The sequence below is a fragment of the Pteropus vampyrus genome, unplaced genomic scaffold (assembly GCF_000151845.1).
Source record: "Pteropus vampyrus isolate Shadow unplaced genomic scaffold, Pvam_2.0 Scaffold24, whole genome shotgun sequence".
Lineage (NCBI taxonomy): Eukaryota > Metazoa > Chordata > Mammalia > Chiroptera > Pteropodidae > Pteropus > Pteropus vampyrus.
In genome coordinates this window covers 4,653,464-4,679,016 of record NW_011888805.1, presented here as the reverse complement: position 1 = coordinate 4,679,016, position 25,553 = coordinate 4,653,464, and the positions used below count along the sequence as shown (strand labels likewise).

The window sequence follows — 25,553 nt, the reverse complement described above, 5'->3', positions numbered from 1 at the left end:
AAGTGAAGCATTCAAACTTCCTGAGTTACCCATGAAAGCCCATAACAGACAAAATTCAGCTAAGCTTGAGCTCCAGACTAGATTTTTCTTACACCTAAGTATTGAAAACATATTCTGCTTCCTTAAGATCTTATTATTTTCTGGTAACAATGCTATATGTATTCACTGACAGATCAATGCTACTGATAATTAGATCAAGTAAGATGAGGACTGAGAACGAATGGTTGGCTTTGCAATGTGGAGTCATCAGTGACATTCAAGGCAGTTTGGGTGGAATGGTGAGAACCAAAGCCTGAAATGGAGAAAAACAAGATAAAGACTGAGAAAATGTGTAAAAGGAAACAGGCAAATGAAATGAGTGGTAATGAGAGGAGATGGGAGTCAATTTTTTTTTAAGTAAAAGAGGAGAGAAAATTCATAATGCAAGGGAGAGAAAGGATAGCTGCTATAGAAATATCCACGGGCAGGTGAGAAGGGATGGTATCCAAGAACATAAGTACAAGGGTGAGCTTTGGACAGTTCATCCCAGGAGAAAGAGAGATGGTAGAAGGTAGGGTACAAGTGCAGAAGGCTGGGTAGATGTAGTGATGAGAGCTTATGGAAGTCCTCTTTTGGGTATTTCTATTTTATCAGTAAAAAAGGAAACAATGTCATCAGTTGAAAGGGAGAACAGAAGAACAACTAGAAGTTAATAGAGAAATAGGTTTTAAATGTATTTCTGGGAATTAATTGTCCAAATTGCCATAAAACATTGGAGATTCACTGAGGTTAGCAATAAAATCATTTAAGTCCGGTGAGTGTGGCTGGGTGTTTTTTTTTGTCTGTGTATGTGCATGGGTGGGACAGGCAGACCAAGGCTTTGGGATTTAGACAGCTAAGCAAAATAAAGCAAGAAGGGTAAGAGAAGTGAGTGTAGGGGTGATGTTATGATGGGGTAGACTATTTATGTGAAGGATGAGGGAAGTGTGGTACAGGAGAAAAGTGGTATGTCTAGGTGGAGCTGAAAACGTACTGGAGTGGGGGGCTGATAGAGAATATGATGCTTGAAATCAAGGCCACGGAGGGAAAGTTACTGCTAATAACTAGGTTCACAGTATGACCATGAAGGAGCAGGGATGAAGCAGTTTATGGGATGAGATTACTGGAGGGGAGAAAGTTAAGGAAGTGAGAAGCCAGGGCATCGGAAGGATCCTTATGTGACCTTAAAATCACCAAGAAGTAGGACACATTAACCTTGGAGAGAAGGACAGTGAGCCAGGAGCTAAATCTTCAAAGAATGAAGAAGAATGACATGGGAATTACATAACAAGAAAAAAGAATACATCCCTCATTTTTATTTTCAAGATTTTTAAAACTTATGGTTTTAAACTGGTTTATAACTATATTTATATTATTTATGCTTAATTCTATGTCAACTGTTTTAAGCTAATTCAACAGTCCTTTTACACTACACTTCTATTTAGCTCAAATGTCTTTATTTTCTTTTGCAATCGCTGTGAAAAATGCACAACAGATCTCGTCATTTAAATTAATTTCCTAAATTTTAAAGCAACACTTCCCCCAAAAAATGTTCCACGGGGCACTGGTCCTATAGTCTATTTGATGACACAGAAGTTACACTGTAAAATATGTTTGAGAAACACCACCGACCTTAGGTTCTCATAGATAAACATTGTTGGAAGTAAGTCTAATTTAATTTTAACTAAGTTTTTCCCCAAATTTATATGAACATAAGCCCTCTTCTCATATAACATCAGTTACCATCAAGAGGAATGAGTATACCAAGATTTGGGGGAAGACTGTATTAGAGGTGTGTGTCTTCTAATGGTCTCAAAATAGGTGAACAAAACCTGCTAGAAGATTTAAGATAATGATTTATATACTGTCAGAAAATGCAAATCACTGCTACTTTTAACAATATTATTCTCCATTAGTAACATAATGAAAAACAAATCCATCTTCAGACAATAATTCTCACAGAGGTCTTTAAAATTAGTGTAGCATATTTCAATTCTTCTCCATCAAAATAATGGCATATATAAATCAACACTATTGGCTGCACATTATGGTTCATAACTTTATTTTTACATACTGGCAATACAGTCTCTATTTTAAGAAATAGCCAAGTAAAACCCACTTAATACTGTAAATGTTTTCAGTGATACAGGGACTAATTCATTTTCTTAGGTTAAAAATGATTGTTCAATTCTCCCTATTTCAAATGTTTGGATATCACTGAATTAAAAAGGAAAACAAAAACTACCTATTACTAAAACAGAAGTTCTAAGTTTGTTTTTTTCAATATACTATAAAGAAAAGTTACGGAACAGAAATTTAGCTACTCTAAACGATAAAATGGGAATAAAACTTCTCCCAATCTGGAATCCTCTCCTCATTTCATCTAATTGCCAGATTTTCGCAGGTGAATGAAACAATATTTGTTTCACCTCACTAGTCAAACCATTCACACTAGTGGCTTTCTCCCAGAGTGTTGTATCCCTCTTACCATCTGTCACAAAGATGTCTGAGTGAAGAACTCTGATGTCCAACAGAATGGACATATATACAACATCAGCTCCACAGACAGCACTTTGCTCTCATTAATCACAGCCTTAATAGGAAGTCACTCCAAAGAAACAGATGGCCCCAACCGAAGATGTGCAATTCAAAGCTCCTCAAAATAACTGTCACCTAATAGTATCAGAAAAACTAAAACAGACCTTAACATATTATAAGAACCAAATAATAAAAAGTTTTGCTCCAATTTTTGTTCCAGGTTCTCTAGAAAAGTACTCCCATATAATTAGAAAATACAAAATGTTGGGGTGGAAGATAAAAAAATTAAAATTTCAACTTACAAAAGCCAATGAGGACTCTGTTATCAATCAGGCAGGAACAACCTAAAAACAAAATAAATTAAAAATTAAAATTATTTATTAGTTTTATATAATAGTTTCATATGCATTTTAAAAGTGAATTTCATTAAGATAATTGCAGATTCAAATGAGGTTTTAAGAGACATCTTGAGCACCTTTTGTTCAGTTTCCTCCAATGGTAACCGTTCACGAAACAAATACAATCAGGATATTTAGATTAATACAATCCACTGGTCTTTTGAGCTTTCCCAGGTCTCATTATACTTGTGTGTTTAGTTCCACAGTATTGAATAACCTGTAGGCTGACACATGTACCACCACAGTCAAGATATTAAACAGTTCCATCACCACAAAGATCCCTCCTGCTGCCCTTTTATAAGTGAACCCATCTCTTTCCCCTCAAACCTCATCTGTCCCTTTGCGCATCTATTTTTAACACTAAAATAGTAACATCCATTTGTGAACAATAACTATTTTACTCATTGTCCATAAGAGATAACTACCTAATTATATGTCAAATCGTGAATAAAGAATTCTATTTTCCTTAATTATAGAATAAATTTTAGTTTAAGGAACGAATTCTCTGGAGTTTTTTTCTCCAGAGAATTATTAACATAACATACTTACTTCAAAAATCAAAAAGTGAAAAGTAAGCTGAAAGTACTGTCTGAACTCACAGTACTTCTTAAATATATTCCATATCTTAAATATATTTTTTAGGAGCAGTTTTAGGTTGACAGCAAATTGAGGGGAAGATGTTTTAATTTCAAATTCCACTTGTTCATTGCTCCTACATAGAAGAGCAACTGGCTTTTGTATATTAATCTTGTATCCTGCAACCTTGCTTTAATTGCTATTAGTTTCATGAGCTTTTGTCAGTTCTTTAAGATTTTCTAAATAGACGATCATGTCATCTGTGAACAAAGATAGTTTTACGTCTTCTTTCTCAATCTGTGTCCTTTTTTCCCCTTTTCTTGTCTTATTGCATTAGCTAGGGCTTATAGTATGTTGAAAAGGAGTGATGAGAAGAAACATCCCTGCCTTGTTTCTGATCTTAGTGGAAAAGCTTGTACTTTCTCACCATTAAATATGATGTTAGCTGTAGGTTTTTTTGTAAATACATATACACACACATAAAATTTCATTTAACCCTCATAACGCCCCTATGAGGTACACACCATTATTCTTCCTTTTTGACCCATGAAGAAACTCAGGCACCACGAGGTTTAGTAAGTTGCCTAAGGTTGCACAACTAGAAAATGGCTGATCATGACACACGGGTCTAGGTTCTTAGCATCTGGGCTATCCTGTCCCTCAAAGAAACCTATGATGAGAAAATCGAGTCATTTGTGTCATCATTGATTTCTGTAACAAACAATCAAAATTTTCCAAGTAAGACGTGGTGAGTAATAATGATCACCCCTAAGCACTAATGTCCCTCTTACTCTACTGCTAAACAGTCACCATGGCACATACGGTGGAAGCACAACACTTATGGTTCTCAGTAGTTCCCAACTGACTAAATTTTTGTTTCTTTTGTTTGTATGTTACCACAGCTATAACATCTATGTTCATATTCACTGTTTTTCTTATAATTTTAAATTCTTAGATAGGGATGATATCTGTACAATTAGGTTTGCAAAGACAAGACATGCACAAACATCAAAAAAATGCCTTTGTTGAGCACAATTACAGTAATCACAATGGCAGGGTAGCTCTACTTCACTAGAGTTTCTGGCTCCCAGGAACCTGGATCCTGAGATGGGGAGAACTTCATGGGAAGGCAGGACTCTCAGTATTAGGGTATATTTGAGGCACTTTGCTTTAAATTTCATTTACCTGCCATGAAAATGATACAGCTTATTAACCTACGTTAAAGGGTTTTCAAATTCTAGAATATTAAAAAACTGACCACACATGTCTTAGTCAGTTCAGGTAAAAAAGTACCGTAGACTGGATGGCTTAAATAATAACGTAATAATAAACATTTATTTCTCACAGTTCTGGAGGCTGGAAGTCAGGTTCTGGTGAGAACTCTCTTAAGGTCTGCAGACTGCCAGCTTCTTGTTGTATCCTCATGTGGCAGAAAAAGAGTTAGCTAGCTCTCTGGCCTCTTCTCAAAAGGGCACCAATCCCATTTGTGAAGGCTCCACCCTCATGATCTAATTACCTACCAAAGCCCCAACTTCAAATATCATCATGTAGGGGGTTAGGATTTCAACATATGAATTTGGGGGGGGACATAAACATTCAGTCCATGGCAACGACCTTATAAAGAGATGATGATAATACAGTCATTTCTGAAAGATCTCACTCTCTACAAAATCTCACACCAAAAATAACAACTAGAGGGAAAAGTCAGAGTAGACTACTCAAAACCTATTCAACTTTGTAAACAGAGAACCAAATAATAATGGGTACCATAGAGATAACTTGGACAGTCCAGGTAGACAGCTCAGTGTGACTGGAGAATGTCTCAGGGGATATTAAAAATGCACAGAAACAATAGAATGGAAAGGCTACTGCAGTAGAAATTGAGAGGGAAAGTTCAGAGATGGGGCCTCACAGACAAGGGGAGTGACTTCGCGCTGTCAGACTCATTTGGTTCTAGAGCCTAACAACTCCAGAACATCTCCCCACCTTGTTACTTCCCACTTTCTCCTCTACCTTCCAAGTGGCCTCCTCACTCCCAACATTTGTACATAAACCCACTTCATGCTTCACTGAGAGAAAAAAAGAGCTATTGGATAGAGCATCTCATCTTCCCAAGGCTAAGCCTACTTCCTTTCCTAGCACCAAAAGTCAACCACAGCTCAGCAAAGTTTCCTCTACATTACCATCTTCTCCCTTTCTACTAGAGATACTTCTTCCCAACATACAATGATGCTCTATTTCCCAACCTTTAATAAATAAAACCTTCACTGAACCCCACATCATCCTTCAGCTCCTCCCACTATATTTCCAGACTAACTTTCTCAGACTAACTTCTAAAAAGATTTGAAAAATGAGATAATCTCCATTTCCTCACCTTCTATTCATTTTCCAACCCATTCTCCTGGCTCTTATCTCTACCACTCTATCAAAGGATCCTTATCAAGGTCGTCAGAGCGATTATTATCCTCATTTTATAAACCAGTATACTGCAGTTCAAGAGGGATTACTAGGTTGAGGTAGTAGACATACCTTCCTGTGGAGATAAGCAAGAGCTGGAGGGCAGCCCCGAAGCATTCTTTCCAGGATGCGAGACTAAGGACTTCATCTTCCAAGCACCCTACCTCCTTTCTTCCTTAGGCCGTCCTCCCTGCATTAAATCTCTCAGACTTACTCCTTGGAATATCTCATTACTTTTTATCATTCATTATTCGAAGGGACGCAAAGTCCCAATACCTCCATAAGGTCAAGAAAACTAGGGTTGATGCAAATTTGCTGTGAACAAACACATAAAAAACTGATTTATATATCATAATAGAACTCTATAATAAAAATTATAATTGTCAAGACATTATACTCAAATTTGAAAATCAGGATATTTTCTCTCCCTAGCTCTATCTAGGAAGTGAAATCAGTAAGCACGAGGAATGGTACAGACCTGTGTGCTTGCTCATATCCTATTCTCATTTTGTAGGCACACAGATACTACACTTGCTCAGTAATGCCTTTAAACCTGGGCAAGAGGGGTTCGCAGTGAACCCATTCCTCTAAAATGAAAAAGATGTCCAAGGTTCTAAGAGGACACACCTACCCAGGCCCAGACTCCCCTCCTACACTATGTTCCTGGTCCCTGGAACCATGGAATTCCTTGTCCAAAGGGCTTCAAGCCTGCTACCAGGGACTGCACAACCCTCTTTCCCAAGACCTGTATTTCTGAGGATAGACTGTGCCACTGTGCATGCAACCCCAGGCCCAAGAGGAGGCCAAGGGGTGGTTGTGTGCAGACATATGAACAAAGCTCAAATGTATGCCCTTGATGGTGCAGAACTGGGCCTGGAACGTGAAGAGAAGACAGGTCGGCTCGCCCTACATTGCCATATGCTAGAGGTGTGGAACTCTCAAGACTCCCAAGAATTCCACATTCGAATGTGGTTTTCCAGGTCATATGGGATAAATTTGTCAAGGAATGACAGAGTATATTTTTAAAGTTAGTTTATTAGCCTAACGCATAACTTTTAACTATTTAGATATACAGTATAAATCCTTCTGTTTATATTCCTGTTTGAACTTCTCCACCCCCTTATAGTTAGACAGGGCCATGTGACTAGTTGTAGGCTGCTAATAAACAGTTAACTACTGGACCAAGACCACTGAATATTTTCTTTCCCTACTAGGGTAATCAAGAAGGCCAAGTGTTTCAGAACCAAACAGCTACAAGACAGTAGTGCATCCATAGGCCTGGGTCTGACTATGTGGAACACAGTCTCCCACAAATCCACAAGAGATGTTTAGTGTGAGCAAAAAAATGATATGTTCTTCGGTGAAGCCACTGAGGTTTGGGGATGGCTTGTTAGCACAGCATAACTTTTGCCCATAATGACTACACAGAATTGGTACCAGAAGTAGGATGCTTCTCAAGCAAAAACCTAAAATATATGACCTTGGTTTACTGGTCAGGGAGCAGCAAGGAAACTGATCTTAAGGGCTGGAAAGATAATCATGTATTTTATACAGTGGCAAAATATTTAGTAAAGTATTTATTTCTGGTGTCTCGGGAGGCATATCACCTGCCTAATGAACTTGCAGCTCTAGAAGAAATAAGCAAACAAATCATTTCAAGTGTACATTGATTATTACTGGCTGCATTTGGCAAGGTATTCAAGAAAGAGATGAGCTCAAAAAAGAACTATCAGTTTTCAAGAAGAAGGGATTCCAGCCATTTCAGATTTGCCAGGTTATATTACTTCTCAGCTCCCAAACTAACAGACTTTGAAGGTCATAAGCCCAGAAAAACCTTTTATTAAAAAATTAAATTGCCTCAGGGAAAGAATATATAATGTATCCACTAAATCATTTTATTTGGATAAAGTGACTGAGGAAAAGATGAAATTAAGGGTAAAGCTTCCAATAGAAGCCAGCCAGTCCTAAAATAACTTTCTTTAGGTCCAGAAAGAGACCTATAGGAGGAAACAAATCAACACAGCGATCTGAGAACCAGGTTTTGAAACAAAAGAAAAAATAGGGGTGTGTTTACTATCACATAGAACTACTGGAAACAAACAGATAAGAAACCTGAATTTTGAACATAATGTGCTGCTAGAGAACCAGCCTATTAGCTGAAGTCTTAAAATGATACTTTGGCTCCCAACCTTGTATATGGAGGAAGTGGGCAGAAATAGTTGCCCAGTTTCCAAATAGCCCAAATTATCCACTCTCCACTCATATGTGGCTAAGGAAGATAAAAAGGGAGGGTAAAACTTGTACGCAGAGGGTAAAACCAGGGCCCATGAAAACAATGAACAAGAAAATAGAATCAGGCCCTAATCGAGAAATATTTTGCCCCACAGTGTGTCCCAATATCTGTTGTGAGGGATTTCAGAATTGTTATGGACCAGCAACTCCAATGTGTCTTCCATGTTTCTCTTTTCTAAACAGGATGGTTTACTGTGTTTGTCCCTAATCTAGTATTATATATTAGGTATGTGCAATGGCCAAGTGAGGTGTGTGTGTGTGCATACAAATAACTTGCATTTTTATTTCACAGGTCTCCTAATTAAGAGGAGCCATAACTAGATTCAATGTAGAGATTATTGCACATAACCCAAAAATCCTAGACACTGAGTAGATGCAGTAATTGAATAGAAAGTCAGCTTGTACCCCTTGTGGAGGGAGTTAGTGTATTCTGTACTTGAGGAGAAAAGTGAACTTAATATTTAGTGAGCACAAATGCTGACCTGGTTGAAATTTCCAGCGCTCACTGATATCCAGCCTCAGTGCACATGAGACAAGCACATGTCCTCACTCCATTACAGCTGATGGAAGCTATGTAATTTGTTTTAGCTAATGGACTGTGAGCAGAAACAACAAGTATTCCAAAGTATTTAATTAGCAGCATGAAATCCTCTAACACTCCCTTCCTGTGTGATAGAAACCAGTGCCTCACTGCCATGTTTCAGATGACACAGCTACCAGGTATAAGGTTGCTGAGTGATTGTGTAAAACAGAAACACTCCCCACCACAACCACCACCAATCTACTCTGGACTTGTAGCATGGGCAAACAATAAACTAATAACTTTTGTTCTGTTAAACCACATTGAGCTTTTAGAGCTATTTGTTCTACAGCATAACCTAGCCTCCTCTGACCGGCACATAGGGTTTCTTAGTACAATCCAAACAAGGTAAGTTAGTTAAATGATCTTAATGGACAGTGGTATCAATTGTTGACAGAAGAACCCACTTTATCATATACGACAGCACAGTAGTGTAGATATCAGATGACCCAACAGTCTTTTCTGCTCATGAGCTCTCTTTCTCCTTTGGGCATGTTAATAATGCCACCAAATCTCTTGTTGACAAAACTTACTTATTCGGTTTATACACTCTTTAATTATGTAAATACCATTTATAAACTGTCGCTGTCAAATTCTGTTCTTTTTGATCCAAAAAGAGGCTATGCTTCTTAAAACAGTTTAATGCTTATATCAAAACTCTTTTGATATTTTACTAGTTCTAGAGCAACTCACTATTGCCACCATATACTGTCTGTATTTGTGTTTTTACTGCAGCCACCCACTTTCAACTGATTTATAATCTCCTTTTTCATTTGGAAATATTTTCTATTCACTTCATTTCCCCATTATACATCAGTCTGTGCTCTGAAAGGGAGGTCAGATGCTGCCTTTCCTACAATTAGCTCTACATTAGCTGTTCCTAAGTCTTCCACAAAGATTTTATATAGTCTTGGATCCTAATTGGTCAGTAAAGTTTGCATTTCCCATTTTAAAACAACATACCTAGGTAATTCTGGATAAAATAGCCTGGCACGATATAGAAAAGACTACACCACTACCTCCACCTGTCAAAAGCAATTACAGAAACAGAGATGCTGGCTTCTAAACGGCTGAAAGCTTCTAAGAGAAGATTCATGAAATAAACATGGTCTTTAATATGTACAACCTCTGATCAACACTCTTCTCCAAAATAACCCAACTTTATGGACCAACCAAGTCTCTTCTTCCTCTTTCCTATTTTAATCTCAGCCAGCATAATAGGAGGCAGGGAAATTCAGCGACTTTAGGTACTTACAAAATATTTTGAGTTCTCAGCCTAGTAGAAAAAATTAAATGTTCCTTCCTGTTTTACACACACACAGATACCAACTACTCTAATTTTTAAAACTCTGAGTGATATGTTTATGCTTTAAATTAGAATATTTTCCATCATCTCCAACACTGTGCACAGAAAAACAGAGTAACAGAAAAAGGTAAATCACTACCAAAAAAAAAAAAACACAAAAACTCTAAAGCGTACTGGAAAAATGTATAACTTTCAATATCCAAAGATTATGTCTGGATATGTATTATATTACTAATCCTAGGAAGGTGTGAGAAAAATCAACATTTTCCCATATATGGTGGATTTTAAAACCTCAGTGAATGATTTTCTAAATCATGTCCTCTGAGAATACGAACATCTTTCCCCAGCTGTTTTAAAGCAATTTTCTAGACTGCAGTGTTAAACATCTTTGTATGCGACAAGGTATTACCATTAAAACATATGACACTGACTTCATGCTTCTCAGAAGTGCAGAGAGAATTAACATAATAGCTCTACTTCACATAAGCTCTCAAAATCTCCAGGAGGAGCTAAACTAGTTGCATTGTAAAAGCTAATACTATTTTTAAAAAAATATATATATGGCAGAGAATGAAAGTAGCATGAACACTAAAGCAGCTTATATTCGCTCCCAATATTTTACTGCTACATGCATTTCTATAAAACCCACTGTTAGAGACTGAATTGTGTCTCTCAGAATTCCTATGTTGAAGCCCTAATCTTCAAGGTGACTCTGAAAAAGAGTCCTTCGGCAGATCATTAAGGTTAAAAGAGGTTAAGGAAGGAGAGTCCGAATCCAATAGGACTGGTGTCCTTATAAGATGAAGAGACACCAGAGACCACTCTCTCCATGCACACACACATGCGTGTGAAGACACGAGAAGGAGGAAGATGTCTACGAGCCAAAAAGAGAGGCACCGAATTTACTGGCACCTTGATCTTGGACTTCTAGCCTCCAGAATTGTGAGAAAATAAATTTCTGTTGTTTCGGCCACCCAATCTGTGGTATCGTGTTACAGCAGACTGATACAGATTTGGTACCATGAAGTGGGGTGCTGCTGTAACAAATGCGGATAATGTGGAAGTGGCTTCAATAGTAGGTAATGGGTAGAGGCTGAAAGAGCTTTGGGGTACATGCTAGGAAGAGCCTAGATTGCCTTGAAGAGACTTTAGGTGAAAATGAAGCACAAACTAGTGGAAACTGGAGGAAGAGTGATTCTAGTTGTAAACTAGCAAAGAATACAGCTGAATTGGGTTCTAGTGTTTAGTGGAAGAACTTACAATTGATGACACTGGATATTTGGTTGAAGAGATTTTTAATCAAAGCGTTGAGGGCTTCTCCTCACTACTTTTAGTAAAATGTGAAAGGAGAAAGATAAATTGAATAAATCCTTAAGCAAAAAGATATAAGAACTTGAAGATTTGGAAAAATTGTCTACCCATAGCGCAAAAAAGGAGAAAGTATTTCCTGGAGAGAACACATGGGTGTGGCTGGATAATCACTCTGTAATGAGATTACTCTTGGAGTTAATCAGCCAAGTCTGCAGAAGCCAGGAATTGAGATGAAATTATACAAGCAAAGACAGTGCTAGTTTGGACCAAAAGGAACACAGACGAGATGATGAAATAAAAGCTTTTGGACTTGAGATTGAATAGGACTAGTCAATAGAGCTATGTGGCTGCAAACACACTTTATTCTTCAAAAGGTAAATATGATCCCAAAGGCAATTCAGAGATCAGTATTCCATTCCCACTATAGTCTCAAAGGTTAATGCTATTTCCTCCTTGATTTCAGAGGGTGGGGCCCCCATCCTTGGTGTCAGTGGACAAGGCTGCCCCCACCTGGTGCCTCAGGGGCGGGGCCACCAAAAAACTGAGGGAATGGGGCCACTGCCTACCGCCACAAGGCCAGAGGGCAGATTATCAAACTCAAAAAAGGATTATTCTTGCACCTTAAAATATAATGGAATTTGCCTTGAAAGATTTTGGACTCATTTGTGACCTCTCAACCCCTTTTTCTTCTTTCCAACCTCTCCCTTTTGGAATGGCAATGTCTATCCTATGGCTGTCCCACTACTGTATTCTGGAACCACCTAACCTGTTTGGTTGCAGAGATTCACCACTGGAGAGGAATTTAGCCTCAAGATGAATCATACCTCAAGTCTCAACCATACCTAATTTAGATATTTAGATGAGACTCTGGACTCAAGACTTCTGAATTGATGCTCGAATGCACTCAGACTCTTCGGACTGTTGGGACAGAATGAATGTATTTTGCATGCAAGAACAACATGAATTTAGGGGGCCAGAGGGCAGAATGTTACAGGCTGAATTCTGTCCCTCCAAAATTCGTATGTTGAAGCCTTTAGCCTTCAATATGATTATATTTGGTGACAAGGCCTTTAAAGAGGTAACTAAGGTTAAATGAGATCATAAGGGTGAGACTTGTGTCCTTATAATAAGGGAAAGACATGTCAGAGACCACTCTTTCTCCTCACATGCAGAGAGGCCATGTGATGACACAGGAAGAAAGCAGCCATCTACAAGCCAGAAAGAGAAATCTCACCAGAAACCAAAATTGCTGGCACTCCGATCTTAGACTTCTAGATTGCAGGACTGTCAGTAAATATATATTTGCTGTTTAAGCCATTCAGTCTTTTGATTTTGTTATGGCAGCACAAGTAGACTAATATACAGACCCTTCCTGGATATTTCAGAGTATCTTTCCCAGGGATGAAAGAAGGAAGGATATTTAACACTGGGTAGACTCAAACATTAACTATCTAACAGAAACCTTTTGTTTCAAGGTCTAGTAATAATATTTCCTATGAAAAGTTGAACTCACTGACTGCATTAATGGTAGTTAACAGTAAATTTAAAACAAATAGAACTGGAATCTAAACCTTCTGTCTCTGTTCCAAAATATAAAAGATGAGGGATGTTTAAGAGCTAACCAGGACCAAAAGACATTTCATTTGGTCTCCCTCCCATCATGCTCCACTCTGAGATCCGATGAGCCACATTTTTCTTTAGATTTTCTTGATTTAGGGTTTTGTTACCTCCCAATTGTTATGATGGCAACAATGTCACATAATAAACAAACTGCAAATGAAAACCATGAGATATCAGCTCACGTCCACAAGAGAGCTCAAAATGAAAAAGAATAACAATATCAAGTGCTGGTGAAAATGCAGAACTACAACTGCTAGTAGGGGTCATTTACTGTTAAACCTTTTGGCAAAATTGAAACTAAAACAATGACTACTCTATGACTTAACAACTCTAATCTTCGATACATTCCCCAGCAAAATACTGCAATGTCCACCAAAACATGTGTGTATGACTTCATAGCACCTTTATTTGTAATAGTTAAAATTAGAACACAATCCACATATCTATTAAAAGAATGAATAAAAAAATTGTGGTCTACTGATACAATGGAAAGCTACTCAGAAAAAAAGAATGGAATGCTACAAGAAAGAAGTATACATGCGTCAACACGGATGAATTTCAAAAATGTATACTGACTGGAAGAAGTCAAACACAAAGGAATATATACTGTCAGTTACCCTTAAAATTCAAGAATGACAAAACCAGCCTACAGTGATGGAAAACAGAAGAGCGTTATCTCTAGGGGAGACACTGGCTAGGAGGTGTGTGAGAGAATTTTCTCTTTCCGGATGGATGTCATATTATCTATCTTGAATTAGTGGTTATGCAGGTCCACGTCTGTCTAAAAATTCATTGAACTGTACATTTAAGATTGGCATACTTTATATGCTCCCCCCACCATGTATTTTATACCTCAATAGGAGTAAAAGTACTTCATAAAAAATAAACTTACCTTATCAGTTGCCTTAGTAAAGGTTATTAGGCTAATGCAAATTTTTCTACTTAAAAATAAAACAGAGACCAAAGTGTGCTTAAGTTTCTGTTTTGTTGACCCCAAAATAAGCCAAAATCAGACTATTTAAACTTTATCCATTAGTATCAGAAAAAGAGAGAAAAACTTAGAAGGAAAATCCATAGAAAGCAGGAGTACAGCAGTTAGTGCACAGCAAGTAGCTTGGTCACTGCAACAAAGACTCCAAATAACACACTGACAATGTAAGTGAAGCAATTTCAGTAATGTGTTTTACCATAAATACATCTGTTTAATAACTTTATTTAACTATTTTTAGTACTAAGGCAGTACGGCATAGAAGAAATAGCAAGAGCTTTTGAATCAGACAAACCAGCTTTGCCACTTACTAACTATACAGTGTTGGGCAATTTTCTTAATCTCTTTGATACTGAGTTTCTTCACAATTTAAAACAGAGACAAGAATACTGACTTTGCAAAATTGTAGCACAATTATAGAAGGTACTTAAGAGTGGTAGTTATTTAGCAATAGCTCTTTGTATGCAAAGTATCATGGTAGGTACTGGAACCCTATCTCTAAGAACCTGACCAACTGGAAATGACATTTAGATATAAAGATTGGTGATGAAAGGTAAATTTTATAAGGGCTACAGATAACAAATTATAGGGTTCCTATCTAGCTAGTAGGATTGTGGAGTGAATATCTTCTGAACAGAGCCTGGAAATTTTTTTAGAAAATCCACTTTAAGCAGAGAAAACGGCATGAGTAAAAGCACAGCCTCAAACACAGTGCAGTGACTTCAGGTTCTGATGAGTAGTTAATCTCAACTGTGACACTGGACTAATTCTAATAGTAAAACTATTAGGCTAGTAAAGCAAGCTTAGGCTAGTAAAGCAAGCTTAGACTAGACAGAGAAGGTCCACTGTCAGGCTAATAAGCCAAGGACTTGTTTTCTCAAGTCCTAGGATGTCACCGAAGGACTTTTTTTTTTTTTTTTTTCAGGGAACTGACCCCAGTGGTCATTATACACAACAAGAAGGAAAGAAAAAACCTGAACACAGGGAGAAATAGCACAGGGTGACAAAAGCACACCCAAGATGCTGAGAGGAGTAAAAGAAACAGAGAAGATATTAGAATTTAACTGTATCCACTTTTAAAAAACGAAGACATTGAGTGTCCCTGAATGATTCAAGTAGGCCTGCCTCCAACTTCTGAAGTGATCCTGACTGGCCCATAAGCTTCTCAAGAGCAAAGAATCCCAAACCAGCAAAACACATTGCCTGGCAGAGAGAAATTGCTCAATACACATTGCTGGCAAATGAATCTTTTAAAAATATTCCAAATCTTTCTAAAAATACTGAAACCTCTACGATAATATAATGTTCAAGGTGAAACTTGTAGAAAAGCTAAAAATCATGTTTCCTTCCTGCTGAGGGGCCATTTTTCACAACATATGCCAAGTTCTGAATTTGCTCATTCGATATTTAAAAAGACATTTGCAAGAGCTATCCCGATCTCTATCTCTACCCAAAGACTCAGATAGAAATCGCTCTAGAAAGTTGGGAATGTTGTCACCTCAGTTGCTAAGCTCTTGTGCAATATCTATTTTTTTAGGAATCTATCGTTCATTACATCTTTTGCTATGGCAAAAGAACAGCTACTGTATGAGGCATGAATATTACATGAAAAAAAAATTTAACATTAAGTTAAATCCAGATCATATAAATATATAAGATTTATCCAAGAGTACAAGGTGATTTAATAATTACATAATTTATATAATTAAAATGATTAAAACCTACCACATTAAGAAATACAGAAAGAAAAAAAAATGAATACTTCCCTAAGGACTAAGCATAATTCTTAGCCCTTTCAATGTAATTAGCTCATTTAATCATCTCAACAATCTTTTTTGGTATATTCTTGTTATTTACATTTTATAAATGAGAAAACTAAAATATAGAGAAGTTAAGTAACTGGCTAAGATTACATTGTAGAGCAGAAAGAGGCAGAACTAGGAATTGAACCCAGGTAGTCTGGCTCTAGAGTCAGAATTCCAGTTAATAAATGTAGAAAGAATGAAGGAAATGGAAAATCACCATTAGAATACTACAACAATAATTGCTGCAGGCCACATCAGCTGAATGCTAAACTTAAAGGAGAAATAGGACATTTGCACACCCTCAAAATATCTCCCTCAAAATATTTATTCATCACCATGGTAGTTTTAACATATATCTTCAAATCATTTGATACATTTTCCTCTCATCCCCTTGAGTGTGGACTTGCTTCTAACAAAATAAACAGCAGAAAACAAAAAGAAGTAATGTTACAATGGAGAAATCTGGCAGACACCATCTAAACTATATGATCCAGGTTAACATGTTGATGTGGATATATTATGTGCCCCCAGATATGATGCAACAAAAGGGCACAACATCTCTGTAGTATTCTGCTCCCAAGTCCATAATCTCGTCTAATTCTAAGAAAACAATGGACAAACCCAAATTGAGAGACACTGTATAAAATACATGACCAGTACTCTTCAAAAGTGGCAAGGTCATGAAAAACAAGTAAAAACTAAAAACTGTCACGGATTGGAGTAGACTAGAGAACACGACAACTAAATGCAATGTAGTATATGGACTAGATCCTAGAACAGAAAAAGGACATTGGTGGAAAAACTGGGGAAATCTGAATAAAGTCTGTCATTTAAATAATAGTATTGTGCCAATGTTAATTTCTTAAATTTGGTAAATGTTATGTAAGATGGTAACATTAGACGAAGCTAGGTGAAGAGTATATAGGAACACTCTATACTATCTTTGCAACTCTTCTGTAAATCTAAATTTAATAATAAAAAGTTTTAAAAATTTAATACCCATTTGTGAAAACAAATCTCAGTAAACTAGGAATAGAAGAAAATTTCCTCAATCTGGTAAAGGGCACCTACAAAAAAATACAGTAAAGTCATCCTTAACAGTGAAATATTGAGGTATCTTCCCTTAAGATTAGAAAAAACCAAGGATGTTCATTTTAATACTCCTGTTAAATATTGTTCCAGTGTTTCCAGTCAAGGCAATAAGGCAAGAAAAAGAAAAAAGGAATAGAGATTAGAAAGGCAAAGTAAAAAAAAATTTTTTGCAGATGACATGATCGTGCATTTAGAAAATCCCCAACAATCTATGAACTGCCAGACCTAAAAAGTGAATTCAGCATGGTCACAAAATATAAGCTTGATATATAAAAACCAATTGCATTTCTATATATTAGCAAGATATTTGGAAAATAAAATTAAGAAAATGATACAATTTAACAATATCATCAAAAAAACTCAAATGCCTAAAATGAAATTTAATAATGTGTAAGTTCTCTACACTGAAACACAATACAATGCTGGAAATAACTGAAAAACTTATTCAATGGAGAGATATACCATGTTCATGAACTGGAAGATTCTATTAAGATGCCCATTCTTTTAAATTTGTTCCGTAGAATTCATTCAGTCCCAATCGAAAGTCTGGTAAAAAATTTTTTAACAGATGTTGACAAACTCATTCTAAAATTTATATAGAAATGCAAAACACTTAAATAGCTAAAACAATCCTTAAGAAGGACAAAATTGGAGAGTTTACACTACTGTATGTCAAGACTGGCTACAAACTACAGTAACTAAGAAAGTGTGGTACTGATAGAAGAGCTAATAAATACTTGAGTGGAACAGAAGAGAATTCAGATGCAGACCCAAATATACGATCACTCGTTTTCAACAAAGGCCCCATTGCAATTCAATGGAAAAAGAAAGGTCTTTTTAATAAATGTGTAGAGCAAATGGATGTCCATATAGAAAATAAATCTTGACCCTCACTCCGTACCTCGCAGCATACACAAAAATCGACTGGAGGTAAATCAAAGACCCAACAGCGAGGACTAAAACGAAAAAACCTCTGGAGGAAACCACAGGCAAATGACTTTAGGACCCTGAGGGAGGACAAAAATTATTGTGGGAGAAAATTTTATGGGCAGGGTGCAAAAATCACTAACTCTTCACCATCTGCCACCAAAAAAGAAAAAAAAACTGACAAACTTCATAAAAATAAATCTGCTCATCCAAAAGCACCATTAAGAGAATAGGCAAATTTCAGACAACTTTCATTTGTAAACATGTACCTGATAAAGGTTTTCTATCCAGAATATATAAGAAATTAAAATCATTAACAAAGATAACCTGATTTAAGGAAAAAAAAAAAAAAGCAGGCAAAAGATTTAAACAGGTACTTCACAAAAGAATCTGAATTCCCAATAAAGACATAAAAAGATGTTCAATATTATTAATATTTATGGAAATGCAACCAACTTACCCAAATACCACCAATCCAGATCCGTGGTACATATCCAAGAGATATGAGTATACGTCCACCAATAGCAGTGTCAAAAATATCTGTAGTAATTTTATTTATAATAGCCAAAAACTGAAAACAACTTCTTTGTTCATCAATGAGAAAGGATGAATTGTGGTATGGCTATATAATGCAATAATATAGAAGAGAGGTCACCAAACTTTCTGTAAGTAAGTAGCTTAGGCTTTGTGGGTCATACAGTCTCTGCTATAAGTACTTGACTCTGCTTAATGGATGTGGCTATGTCCAATAACATTCTAAAAAGACATGGTGTGGGCTGGACTTGGCTCAGAGGTCACAGTTTGCCACCCCTCTCTACAAAGCAAACAAACTACTTATATATGAGACATGGATGAATCTCAAAAATATCCTGTGAACAAAAGAAAACTAACACAAGAAGAATAAACCATATGATTCCATTTATATGAAGTTCAAGAACACCTGAAAATAATCCATGGCTACTAAAGTCAGCAGAGTAGTCGACGGGGGGAGAGGAGTGGCTCTACTGATAGGAGGGCACAGGAAGGAACTTCTGCAGGGATGAAAACGTTTTATACTTTTATCTGGGTGGTGATCATGCAGGCGTGTGTGTGTGTGTGTGTACATATATATATATATATATATATTTTTTTCATCAAGCCATACAGTTTATTCTTTTATTGTCTATAAATAACAGCTTAATTTGTAGAAGAAAGAAAAATTAGAGAAAGACCAGAATACAGATGTGAAGAAATTATCTAGTATTCAACAGACAAAAAATATATATAAAATATATAAAAGCTAGATTAAAATTTAAAGACATGGAAAATAGAATTAGAAAGCCTAATAGAAGTCAAATCAGAGTTCTTAAAGAAATAGAAATAATGGAGGAAAAAAAACACAGAAAGAGATAAAGAATAAAACTTTTGAGAACTGACGAAAGACTAACCTTAGAGACAGGAAACACAATCAATCCAGGATAAATGAAATGTCCACACCGTTGGAAAACTGTAGAACACAAGAGAAAAAAAAATTTAAAATAAGACCAAAAAAAAAAAAAAAAAAAGAGAGACAGATTACCAACAAATCACAGTTATTTGAACGAACTGTTAACATTGAACACAGAAGTCAATGGAATGATACCTGCAAGGGACTAAGAAAGAACCTGTTAACCTGGAATTGTATGCCAAACAAAACCATCATTCAAGAATGAAAGCAAAATAAAGACATTTTCAAATAAAGTTTGCCAACAATAGTCCCTTAATAAACAAGCTTCTTAAATATATACTTGAAGAAAAAAAGAAAGATTTGAGATGCAAGAAGGAATGACAAGCATAGAATCCATAAAAACAAAAAATAATAATAATGCCAAATTTACAGGAGACAAAAATCAAGACAGAATTGAAACTTTGGATAACAATACATGTAGGCCAGGAGATTAACTGGTGTCAAAGCAAACTAGATTTCTTGAATTATTTGGAAGAAGAATAGCATTAACAAACTTCAGATTCAGTTAAATTTATTCATTAAAGTTTTAAAGGAAACTACCAAAGAAAGAAATCAAATATATACTAGTTGAGAGGGACAAAATGGAATAAGAAAAAATCCAAAAGATGGCAAAGGAAGAAGAAAAAAAAAAACACAAAGACAGGATGAAAACAACCATAAAATAGAATGCAAACTTTAATCCTAAATATATCAGTAATTACATTAAACTTAATTGGGCTGAGAGCTCCAATTAAAGACCAAAGATAGAGCGGATTAGAAAAACAATCGTGTTTTACCTATTTGAAGGAGGTATTCTAAACCAATGCTAACTAAGAGAAAGGTGTGACTATGGTATTATAAAACAAATGGACTTTAAGTAAAAGGCGTTTAGGGGAGGCCGAATAAAACATCGCTATAGAATGACAAAAGGGTCAATTTACAAAGAAGATAGAGCAATTCCAAACTTGCATACACTTTCAACTTTATAAAACAAAGTTTACAGAATTATAAGAAAAAATTAAGAAAATGCATTATTTTATTGTGATATTTTTATTACACCTATCTTGGTAATTGATAGATCAAACCAAAAATTTAATAAGGTTAAAAAAAATTTGAGTGCCACAATTTTTATGTTTGATCTAAGACATATGGATATGTGTACATATATGTACGTACGTTTATATACACATACGTGTATATATGTATGTATATATATGTATATATACACACACCTGCCTTGCCCCAAAAGTCTATGAGTATATATTCCCAATCATTCAAGGGGCAGTTGAAAAAGTAACCATGAGGCCACAAAGCGATTCTCAAATTTCAAAGAATCGGTAGCATAGAGCCCTCATTTGCTGACTACAATGCGCATTAGAAATCAGTAACAAAAGGATAACTCTGAAAATCATCCACGTATGGAACAAGAAAATACATCTAAAAATCATAGGGAAAGAAAATAGCATCATAATGAAAAAAATTTTTAATTCTTAGAACCGAAAAATATGCTACATATTAAGCGACAGTAAATAAAATCTGTAGAATTTGCAGATAAATCAATGACCAGAGTAAAGAGCCCAGAAATGAGCCCAAGGATATCTGGGAATATATTTATGCCAGAGGATGGCACTGCAAATCCCTGGTATGGGACAATTACTGCTCCACATAGGAAAAGGAAAACAAATTAATCTTAATCTCATGACACAAATAAAATATATACATTTATGCGCGCGCGCACACACACACACACACACACACACACGTCAGGTAAATTAATTAAATATATAAAAATACAAGCCTTGAAACTTTTAGAAAAAAGTTTTTAAATATATTACCTTAATAGTAGAGAATATCTTAGGACACAAAAGCACAAAGATTGTCTGTAGTTTATATAACCAACAAAGGATTTGTATATTGAACAATGTTTTCCAATAGAAATTTCCACAATAATGGAAATGTTTTGTTATACCATATATACCATACATACATATACCATATATAGTGTAATATAAAATATAATAAAATATGATAGCCACCAGTCACATGTGGCTACTGAGCACTTGAAATGTGGCCTAGCGTGACTGAGGAATTGAAATTGTTGAAATATGACAACATGTTAGCAGTTTTAGACCCCTGATTAAGGTATGTTATGTTTTTATATGCTTTCGGTATTTAATTTTTCATAAAAGAATTTTAGTTTAGCTTAAATTATTACATAAAATATTTCAGTTTCATAAAAGATAAATAAAAGTTGCATTTTAAAAAACAAACACACCAGTGTTCACATTATTATCTGTGAATGATTTTAATTTTATTCTAAATATTTTTAAAAATATTATAAAGTTGGGATATAAAAACAAAGAATTTAATGAACAATGATGTATCTACCAGAGAATTTATGAAATAAAATATTACTGATATTGTTTAAATTCTCTAGGTATCTCTCCCTGATCACTTTTTCTTTTTTTTTTTTTTTTTTTAGAGAGAGAGCAGCTGGAAAATATGAATAATAGACTAGAGCCCTGGCTTCAGGTTTCTGCTTTTTGATATGCCCATCCATATTTTAATATATTTGGAGGAAATTTAATATACTGACATATGTACAATTTAACAAAGCGATATAAAGCAAACACCCATTTAACCACTACCCACTCAGGGCAGGGAAGAAAGCATTTCCAGCATCCTCAAAACCCTGTGTCCCTTAACATTCACAGCCCGCTTCGCTCCCCCAGGAGATGACGACTAACTTGAATTTTATGATATTCACTTATTTACAATTTTTCTTTACTACTTTTAATGCCTATAAATGCATTCTTAATAACAGATTTATTTCACCAGGTTCTGAATTTCACATAGATGATATCATACAGTATTCTTCAGCAAGCTGGTTGCTTTTTTTTTTTTTTTGCTCAACATTGAGAAGCATTTATGCTAAAACACGAAACTACTTCATTCACCACTGTAGTAAGTAAGTTTCATTTTATGACTAGAGTAGAGTTCACCTTTCTCCTATCAGATGGACATGAAAGTTGCTTCCAGCTTTGGGGTATTACAAATAACACTGCAGTAAACCTTGTACACGTCTCCTTGTGTATATGCATGAAAATTTATCTAGGGCAGTGGCTTTCAAACTTTTTTGACCATGACTCATACTAAGGAATGACGTTTTACATCATGACACACATCTGTGTATAAAACTTAGAGGAAAAAGTTTCAAAATACCCTACAACCTGAGACACATTCTGATATTTTCGATTCTGTTAGTTCGTGTTTTACAAATCCTGATCATTATCCACTTTACTGAGTTTACAGCCCACTAAAATGGGCTTCAAACTCTGAAAAACATCGCTCTAGAGGATAAACACCTAAGTGTGGAACGGCTAGGACGTGCAACAGGGACATCGGACGTTGTCAACATTTCTAGATCCTTAACTTTTAAACAAATATTTTTATCTAAATTTACCACTCTATAATTTTAGAGCTAAAACTGTGAAACATCAGACCGTTTCATCGTTTCCTTCAGTCGTTAAACAGTATTAATCACTTACCATGTGCTAAGGATCCACTGGGCTGCAAGCGAGACTGGTGGGTTAATACACTGGGGGGCTGGGGAGGACATTAGGGACCAGGACCTCAATGAGGCCCCAGAAAGCTCACAGGAGGGGCCTCGGATCCTGCCTGGGGAGGGAGGGGTTAGGGAAGGATTCCTGGAAGAAGGAGGACCTAAGCTGAGTGCTTCTATTTTTAATTTTTATTGGTTTCCTAAAACATAAAAGTAACACATTTGTTGGGAGGGAAAAAAAAGTCAAAATTACAGGAGTATATTCATTAAGAAGTAAAAATCCCCACCGCCGTCCTTAAAGTTTGATGCTGAGACTAAATAACCAAAGTTGCATTATCAGTTATCCCAATCTAGGAAATTTTTAGGAGCCCACATTTTAAAATAGTTTGAAGAGTCTATCTTATAGGATCCATAACATAGAAAGCATAAAGCGAATCATATTTTCCACAACGACGCTAACGCAAACATTTCGTATTTACTCACGTTATTACTTTTAAGACTTTTTTTTTTTTCTTTTTTGGCCTTTTGGCATGGTGAGAGTGCCAGGTTTCAAAAACTGAAGTCTATTTACTGCACACCCAATATACGCGAATGCTTCCAAAAGTGGCATTAAAAACGACCAGTCGAAAGCATTTTTCGCTCAAGTCGCCTTGGCTTGCCCGGTGACAATTTGTCGGAGTTTCACACTTCGTCCCGAGGAGCCCGGAGCCCGTCACGTACACGGCGCGTCGGCACCGGCACACCCTCCCCAGCGCGGCAACCAGCCCAGGACGGTCCGCGCTCCGCGGCAATGCCGCCGCCCTGCCGCCCCCGGGCCCACAGCGGGCCCCGCGGCCACGGAGCCTGGCCACGGGGACCCCGCCACCTACCCTGCGGGGTCAAGAGCCCCCCGGAACTCAGGCGAGGCAGCTCGGGCGCGCCGCCTCCGCGGCCATGACGGCGACCCGGGGAAGCGTCCCGCGCGCCAAGGCCCGCGGTCCTCCGGGCAGGGAGAGAGCCGCCCCGTCCGTTCGTCCGTCCGTCCACCAGCAGAGTGAGGCCAGAGTACGCCCCAGACGTGTCTAAATCAAGGCTCGGGGCGGTGCCGACGGGCTGAATGACAAATGGCAGATGCCGTGGGCTTTGCCGCCCTCGGCAGCCGTGAGGATGGCTGCGCCGAGGAGGCCGCGCACAGGCGGAGCCCGGGAGCCGGAACGGCGCGTCCGCGAGGAGGGCGCTGGGGCCCCTGGCGGGGGCGTCACGTGGCAGGAGGAGGCCCCGCTGGGGAGCCAGGGGGTCGGCGGCCTGGGCGGAGGAAGAGGACAGGCGCCTAGACGCCTGACCGATTGAGTCATCCGTGTGGGCAAAGCCAAGGTCGCCCAGGTGCAGAGATAGCGCAGGTAGACCCGAACCAGCCCGAAGCCCCGTACGGTATCGAAGACTGTTCACTCAAGTCACCACCAGGATGAACCGCCCTGAGCCAAATCGTGAATGAGAAACACGACAGATGCTAGGAGAACACTGCAATAGGCCAAACTCACTTACCTCTTCTTCGTGCAATGTTGAAATAATGGCAGCCTAGATGTGACCACTAATTGTGAGCCAGGCACTGTTCTAAGCACTTTGCAGGTAAATAAATGTACTCCTCACAACCACCCTGTGAGAAGTACTGTTTCTCCCGTCTTACAGATGAAGATACAAACAAACGCACAGAAAGATTAGGTGGAAATAATTTTATAGTTATGGAATCATACCATGTAGGCTTTAAGTAATTTTAAAAATGTTCACTGTTTTTGAATTTAAGATAAAGAAACAAGCAAATCTCCAGCGGTCGCCTTCTTCCTTAGCAGATACACATTCCTAAAAGAGGCCTAAAACAAGTAAAAAGATTTAGAAAGAAAAGGCATTCACTACATATTTCAGAGTCTCGTAGCTTTGAAATGTGAGGTAAATAGCACCTTAAACTTCCATGCATCTTCACTACAATCTACCATGTTACTTTCAGCTTACAGGCACTTTGAACATTATTGTGAATGCTCTACCACCTTGTTCTTCTAGATGTTCGGTCTAAATTCTATATTTAAATGAATTTAATGTTCATCATCGTGTATCCATTTCTAAATTCTTTATTTCTTCGTGGACTGCTCTCTTTTTCAAGTAGTTTTCTTAAGGAGGGCTACAGAGTACCTTAATGTTTTATCTGTTTTTTATCTCCATCTACGAAAACTAAACAGAGTAAATATTTTGGATTCACACTTTCCATCAAAACATAAAAGAAGGCAGTTGCTTCACTGATTCTTGACATAGATTTCTGTGGAGAGATCTGACTCTTACGTGATTTTTCCCTGGGGGTGATTTGATTTTTCTGCTTGGATGCCTGAAGAATTCTTTACCATTAAAATACCCCTTGTATCCTTATCTGGGCTATATCTCAGTGTCAATTATTCTACATCAATTTTTTTCCCCAGTTTATAGTATGACCTTTTAATTTATAGATTCCATTCTTCTTAGTATAGTATCCCATTCATATTATATATCTGAATAAGTATCTTTCATTGGTTGCATTTTCTACTTCGGAGTCACCAGTTATCCTAGTAGTTCATGTTTGTCTTCTACATCCATCTTTCGATTTGCACTCA

General features: G+C 37.0%; 1 protein-coding gene across 25 annotated transcripts in view; it reads right to left on the bottom strand.

The window, feature by feature from the left end:
* The window catches only part of PLAGL1 (PLAG1 like zinc finger 1), a 61,772-nt gene extending 37,619 nt beyond the window's left edge, over positions 1-24,153 (bottom strand). For 18 of the 25 annotated variants that reach the window (XM_023528360.1, XM_023528355.1, XM_023528354.1 and 15 more), the window contains exons 1-3: positions 23,805-24,152; positions 19,336-19,394; positions 2,859-2,900 (exon numbers count right to left, since the gene is read on the bottom strand). The gene's annotated coding sequence lies outside the window, so the exon portion shown is untranslated. Of the gene's footprint in view, positions 1-2,858; positions 2,901-17,443; positions 17,528-19,335; positions 19,395-23,804 lie in introns of all 25 variants that reach the window. The other 7 variants (XM_023528366.1, XM_011356124.2, XM_023528365.1 and 4 more) reach the window with 2 other exon arrangements.
* Between the last annotated feature and the right edge of the window lie 1,400 nt (positions 24,154-25,553).